This window comes from Carlito syrichta, unplaced genomic scaffold (assembly GCF_000164805.1).
Source record: "Carlito syrichta isolate Samal-C Ts95f unplaced genomic scaffold, Tarsius_syrichta-2.0.1 Scaffold288080, whole genome shotgun sequence".
Taxonomy (NCBI): domain Eukaryota; kingdom Metazoa; phylum Chordata; class Mammalia; order Primates; family Tarsiidae; genus Carlito; species Carlito syrichta.
In genome coordinates this window covers 65,415-72,752 of record NW_007232176.1, presented here as the reverse complement: position 1 = coordinate 72,752, position 7,338 = coordinate 65,415, and the positions used below count along the sequence as shown (strand labels likewise).

The window sequence follows — 7,338 nt, the reverse complement described above, 5'->3', positions numbered from 1 at the left end:
GGTCTGTTCATTTGGAGGTTCAGATAAGAACACTGTGGCAGGCCTCAGCGGAACAGAGCTTTTTCATGGGGATTCGGGAAGGGCAGAATAAAAGCTGTGGTGAGCAGCAGAGCTGTTTTGTCTCAGAAAATTAGTTAGGACAGGTTTTAGGAGCGTCCTAGGGTAAATTTTATTTTATGTTATTTAGATGAATAACATTGGAACATTAAGATAATCTTTGGAAACCTTGTAGAGTTTCCAGGAAACTAATAGAAAGAGAGGTCAGTTATAATAAATGTGCCCTCAGGGTTTTAAGTATGTGTGTTATTTGGTCTGGTATTGCCCACAAAATGAGATGAGCTAGGTATTTTTAAGGTACTCTTATGACTTACATCTGTTTTTGTTTTATTCATAATTGTTACTAATGTTACTGAGCTATAGTCTAGAACAACGCTTACGATTTGAAAAAACCGAATTCAATTATTCCTTAATTTAATGTTTCAATTCAACATTTACTGAATACTTAAAATTGAGTGAGAAAAGACAGTGCCAGGGTGTGTGTGTATGTGTGTGTGTGTGTGTGTGTGTGTATACAGAATTTTAGAAAATTAATTGTATTCACATGTTTTAAAGTCAGCTTCAAATAAAATTTCAGACTTGTAAATGTTTTTCCACTTTATGTCTTTCATATCTTCTATTATGTTTTTGTTGTAGTAGTTCCTCCAAGACTACAGGAAAGCTAAGCCTAATTCAGTGACCCTTGTTCTCTTGTGTTGATAAAAGATAGGAAAATAAAATATCTTCTCTTTTGTGATTCTAATAGATAATTATCATTATTGTTAGTAAGCTATTGGATAGAAGACTTCATATTTAAAAGCATTTACTCAAGTATAAGTATAATTTAATGGTTTATACAATTCAAATCAGCAAACGTTTACTGGGTTAAGCACTGCGTTAGACACTAGGAATAACAAAAATGAATAAAATATAGACCTGTGGGTAGGAGGCATTTGAAATGAGGGTAATTAATATTTTTGAGCAACGACTTTATGACAGATCTTTGCATATGATCTTTGTAAATATTTTCTCATTAATCCTTATAACAATTATGTTTTATGAAAGAAGAAACTGAGGCTTAGAGCAATTAAGTGATCTACTCAAGGTCACAAAACTCATTGAGGTTAGAGCCTAGAATGGAACCCATATTTTAAATGCTTAAACACTAAGTATATACTCTTTCCATTGGATCATTCTATCTGAATGTTAGTCATTGACTCTTGGAAAAAAGGAACTTTTATGAATGACAGTTTTAACAGTTTTCAGTTTAGCAAACAGACATACAATGGTGTGCAGTGACTGTATATTTTTAAATAATTTTAAATTAGGAAAAATTTGACACATGGAGGTATAAAGAATAGCACCTGTATTGTCACATGAAGCTGTGCTCTATATGCAACTTTAACATTATGCCATGTTTGAGTCAGACGTTTTGAAGTAAACAAAACATAGAACTGTTAAGGCTTTCTACCCCTCCCTGATTCCATTCTCTTTTCTTCCTCCCCAGATGTAAAACTATCATGAATTTGGTATTTATCAGTTGTGTGCATGCATGATTTCTTATTTTTACTATGTGCTTATGAATCTATAAACAACATAATATTTTGCAGGTTTTTTTTTTTTTTGAGTTGGAGTCTCACTCTATCGCCCAGACTGGTGTGCAGTGGCCGCTCCCGGCCACTGCAGCCTCGACCTGCTGGGCTCTGGCGATCTTTCTGCCTCAGCCTTCCAGGTAGCTGGAATTACAGGCGCGCGCTTCCACGCCCAGCTAATTTTTTGATTTATTGTAGAGGCGAGGTCTCACCAAGTTGCCCAGGCGGGTCTCGAACCCGCGGGCTCAGGCAATCCATTCACCTCGACCTCCCAAAGCACGGGATTACAGGCTGAGACACCGAGCCCGGCCTGAATGCGCCTTTTATATGAAATAAAACATCGCAGGCCAGGTGCAGTGGTTCAAGCCTGTAATCCCAGCACTTTGGGAGGCTGAGGTGAGAGGCTTGCCTAAGCCCAGGAGTTCCAGACCAGCCTGGGCAACTTGGTGAGACCTCATCTCTACAATAAATAAAATAATTAGCTGGGCATGGTGGCATATGCCTACAATTCCAGCTACTTGGAAGGCTGAGGCAGAAGGATCAACTGAGCCCAGCAGGTAGAGGCTGTGGTGGCTGTGAGCATGCCATTGCACTCCAGCCAGGGTGACAGAGTGAGACTCCAACTCAATAAATAAATAAACAAAATACTGCAAATAACAGATACAACCCCCTCCTGCTGCCCCTGCACACCATTACTCCCCACATGACTTCACACATTCATTTCCTACCCATAGACACTGCCATAGCTGTAAGTTGTCACCTAACCTGAATAGTAACCTGAATAGTAACCTATGGTACACATCTAACTTGCAACTTGGCTTTTCATCCAACCCCATGTTTTTGAGATTGACACCTGTTAAAATATACACATGGCTCATTCATTTTAGTTGCTGTAGAACATTCTGTCACACAGATGCATCCCCTTGCCCATCTGTGATTTTCCAAATGAAGAATGACTGGTTCCCACTTTCCCAAAACTACGAGCCAAGATTTAATGACCACCTCTATACACATGCTGCCTGGTCACAGGGAATGGCCGTCTTCGCCAGTACACCGGGGAACGCCTACTTCCCCACATTTTAATGCTTGATGCAATGTGGTACCTATCTCATGCTGCATTCACCTAATTAACAGTGAGCCTGAACAACTTCTTGTACCTGTGCAGGCAGTTGTCCAAAGCAGCAATGACTCCCTCCCCCTGGTGTTCATGCCCTGTATGACTCCCTGAGTGGGGGTGGGGCCCAATGACTTGCCCATAATGAACAGTTTATGGCAGAAGTAATGTGATGTTGTTACCGAAACCAACTATAAAATGCCATAACTTCTGCTTGGCTGGTGTTCTTGGAGGAGGCCAGCTACCATGCTGTGAGCTGACCTATGAAGAGCCCCAGAGCAGTAAACCAAAGTTGATTTCCAAACAATGGGCAGAAGGGAGTCAAGTCCTGCACCACCATGGAAGCTTGGAAGCAGCTCCTTCCCCAAGTGAGCCTTCAGATGATTCCACAGACCCAGCAGACACCTTGACTGCAGTCTGTGAGAAACGCCTGGCTGAGGACCCAGCCCAGTTGTGTCCGGATTCCTGACCCACAGAAAGTGAGAGATGATATGCATGTGCTATTTAAATTGCTAAATTTTGGGGTCATTTGCTATGCAACAGAAGACTAATATACATGTTTGTGGGCCATTTCCAACTTCTTTTTTTTTTTTGAGTTGGAGTGTCACTCTATCACCCAGACTGGAGTGCAGTAGCCACTCCCGACCACCGCAGTCTCGACCGGCTGGGCTCCGCAGATCCCTTCACCTCATCCTTCCAAGTAGCTGGAACTATAGGTGCGCGCTACCACGCCCGGCTAATTTTTTGATTTATTGTAGAGATGAGGTCTCGCCAAGTTCCCCAGGTGGGTCTCAAACCCGCAGGCTCAGGTAATCCACTCACCTCAGCCTCCCAAAGCGTGGGATTACAGGCTGAGCCACCAAGCCCAGCTGATTTCCAACTTCTATACATTCCAAATATTTCCTTCAAATTGTGACTTGTCTCTTCAATGTATTGTGACTTCCGTGCTATAAAAGTTTCCGCGTATGTTGACTATCATAAATTTTTCAAAGATATATACAAGCAAAGTAACAAGCTCCCATGTTCTTATCAACTTCAGTTATCAACATTCTGCCATTCTTATTTCAGACTACATAAGATTTAAATTTTAATCAATCTTTCTCTTTATGATTTGTCTTCCTTCCTTCCTTCCCTCCTTCCTTCTTTCTTTTGTTGAGTTGGAGTCTTCCTCTGTTGCCCAGGCTGGTGTGCAGGGGCAAACTCACGGCCAGCGCACCCTCAACCTCTGGGCTCAGGCAATCCTTCTGCCTCAACCTTCCAAGTAGCTGGAACCACAGGCACATGCCACCACACCTGGCGAATTTTTAAATTTATTGTAGAGATAAAGCCTCGTCAAGTTGCTCAGGCTTGTCTCGAACCCCTAGACTCAGGCAAACCTTTTGTCTCTGCTTCTTAAAGTGCTGGGATTACAGGCATGAGCCCCTGCGCCTGGCTGATCTTTCATGTGTGCCCTAAGAAGCCTTTACCACCCAAGCATCACAAAGATAAGTCTCCTGTGTCTTCTTCTAAATATCTTTGTTTTCTTCTTCAATTTAGATCTTTATTCTATTTGGAATTTGTTTGTACACTCAGTACGAGACAGCAGCTTACTTCTTAAGATATGAATCACCATTTTCTCCAGCATAACTGATTGCATAAGCAGTCTACTCTCTCCCTAATAGTCTGTAACAGTGTCTCGGGACACAGAAAGCTTCCATTTACAGGTGGCTCTGTTTCTATGCTCCCAGTGAGGTCAATTGCTCTCGTCTCACCTTTAAGGATACCGTGAGGTATGATGAGTCTTGTTACACAGTAAAATAAATATCCCCTCCTCATTCTTCAAAATTGCTTGGCTACTCTTATCCTTATTCTTTATATAAATTTTAGGGTTAGTCCAACAAGTTCTAACCAAACAACTTTTTGCAGATGTTTTTATTGTAATTACATTGAATTTTATAGAAATGGCTTGTATAGAAAGTTTGGTAAAATTCCTCTGAAAAAAATCATTTGAGTTTGGTGTTTCCTTTTAAGTATGATTCAATTTCTTTAAAGGTTAAAGTTCTATTTAGTTTTCTATTATTTCTTAGGTCAGCTTCATAATTCTTCTAGTATACCGTCCATTGCACATAAGTTTTCAAAATGTTTAGCAGAAAATAGTAATCCTTTCATTTTGAGAGTTTTACTGTATTTTGCAATTATGTCTGTTTTATCATTTAACTAAGAAAACTTATCTTAAAAAAGATGTGATGAGCCAGGCATGGTGGCTCACGCCTGTCATCCCAGCACTTAGGGAGGTGGAGGCGAGAGGACTGCCTGAGAGTCCAGGGGTTTGAGATCCGCCAGGGGACTCGATAAGACCTCATCTGTACAATAAAAAAAAAAATTAGCCAGGTATAGGTGGCACGCACTTGTGGTTCCAGCTATTTGGAAGGCTGAGGCGGAAGGATCACCTGAGCCCAGCAGGTCAAGGTTGTGGTTGCCGTGAGCATGCCACTGCATTCCAGCCTGGACAACAAAGTGAGACTCCAACTCAAAAAAAAAAGATGTGATGGCTGGGAGCAGTAGCTCGCACCTGTAATCCCAGGACTTCGGAAGACCAAGGTAGGAGGGACTGCTTGAGGCCAGGAGTTTGAGATCAGCCTGGGTAACATAGCAAGACCTCATCGCTACAAAATAAAAAATAAAAAAATTAGCTAGTCACGGTGGGAGGCATTCCTGTAGTCCCAGTTACTAGGGAGGCTGAGGCAGAAGGATTGCCTGAACCCAGGAGGTCATGGCTACAGTGAGCTGTGATCGTGCCACTGCACTCCAGTCTGGGTGACAGTCTTTTCAAAGAACAAAATTCTGGTTTTATTCTTTGTTTTCGTTTCCACTCTTGCCTTTCTGGCTTTTTCTTCTTGAGACAGGATCTTGCGCTGCCACCCAGGCTGGAGTGTAGTGACTACTCAGGTGTGATCAAGAATCGCCAGGCTCAGGTGATCCTTCTGTCTCAGCCTGTCAAGTAGCCGAGACTACAGGTGCCCCACTGTGCCCAGCTACCCTTATATTTCTATGTTTTCTGTTTGATCTGTTGTTCTCTAAACTTCTTCACTTAGAAACCTAGTTACTTTCTATTTGTTTTTCTTTACTAATATATAAGTTTAGATATATAAATGTGCACACAAGTACTCTTTACCTGCATACCACAAATTTTTATAGTGTTTGTAATTCCATTCACTTCTAACTACTGTCTAATTTCCATTATGACTTTGATCTATGAGTTATTTAAACATTTTTTTTAAACTTCCAAACATGGTCTGTATCTAAATTATATTGAATCTGTTGAGGTTTACTTTGTGGTTTATGAGAGGGGAACCCCCCCAAAAAACAGAATTATCTTTTGGAGGGCAGGTCCCTATAGTCCAGGTTTCCCCGCTAGGTGAGTGTTCCAGGAGCTGGTCGCATCCATGGACCAGTTGGGTGTTGTTGTGAGCAGCTGTGTTCAGTTTTAGGGAATCTATTTTTGGAGATTCTTTCAGTGCATTTGCCCATATCATTATGGGTGATTTACAAGCGCACCTGCCCACAAAGCACTGAGTGCTCAGCAGTTTTTGACCAAAACCAGCATGACCACCATGCCCTACCTTCCCTATTCACCCGATTTCGCAATGAGTGACTTTTTTTGTTTCTCCCAATGAAAAGAGTCCTCAAAGGGAAATGTTTTGCCAATGTGAAAGAGATAAAAAAAAAAAAAATTGGCAGAAGTACTAAAAGACATCAAAATCAATGAGTTAAAAAACTTTTGAGCAATGGAAAAACTGTCTTGATAGGTGTATTGCATCAAATGGATAGTACTTTGATGGTAACTGAAGTTTAAACATGTAAGAATAAATATGCAGTTTTTTATAAATAAATTCTGGGGTTTTTTTGGGTCCCTCCCTCATATATATGATTATTATTTTCAACATTATTGAAAAGAACAAAAATTCGCTAGAGTGCAAGACAATATTTGTTCATTAATGCTAGTTATTTACTAAATCTAGTAAGTTAATTGTGTCATTTCTACCTTATTTGTTTCTACTGATTTTTGGTCTCAAGTTACCAATTGAGAGAGATGTGTTAAAATTTCCCAACCCAGCCAGGCCTGGTGGATCAAGCCTGTAATCCCAGCACTTTGGGAGGCCAAGGCAAGAGGACTGACTGAGCCCAGGGGTCTGAGACCAGCCTGGACAACTTGGTGAGACCACGTCTCTACAATAAATAAAAAAAAAAGCTGGGCTATTTACTATTGCATATTTATTCTTACATGTTTAAACTTCAGTTACCATCAAAGTACTACCCATTTGATGCAATACACCTATCAAGACAGTTTTTCCATCGCTCAAAAGCTTTTTAACTCATTGATTTTGATGTCTTTTAGTGCTTCTGCCAATTTTTTTTGTTTTACCTCTTTCACATTGTAGTTCCAGCTATTTGGAAGGCTGAGAAAGAAGGATCGCTTGAGCCCAGTAGGTCGAGGCTGAAGTGGCCATGAGCATGCCACTACACTTCAGCCTGGGTAACAATTCCCAACCTGATTGGAGGTGAACTCTTCTTCTTTAATTAAGTAAAATTTTACATTCCTTTTTTTTTTTTTTT

The 7,338-nt window shown here is 40.8% G+C and overlaps 1 protein-coding gene across 3 annotated transcripts in view; it reads right to left on the bottom strand.

The window, feature by feature from the left end:
• Positions 1-7,338, bottom strand: part of POLE (DNA polymerase epsilon, catalytic subunit) — a 75,431-nt gene that overhangs the window by 31,815 nt on the left and 36,278 nt on the right. The gene's annotated exons all lie outside the window — the stretch shown is intronic.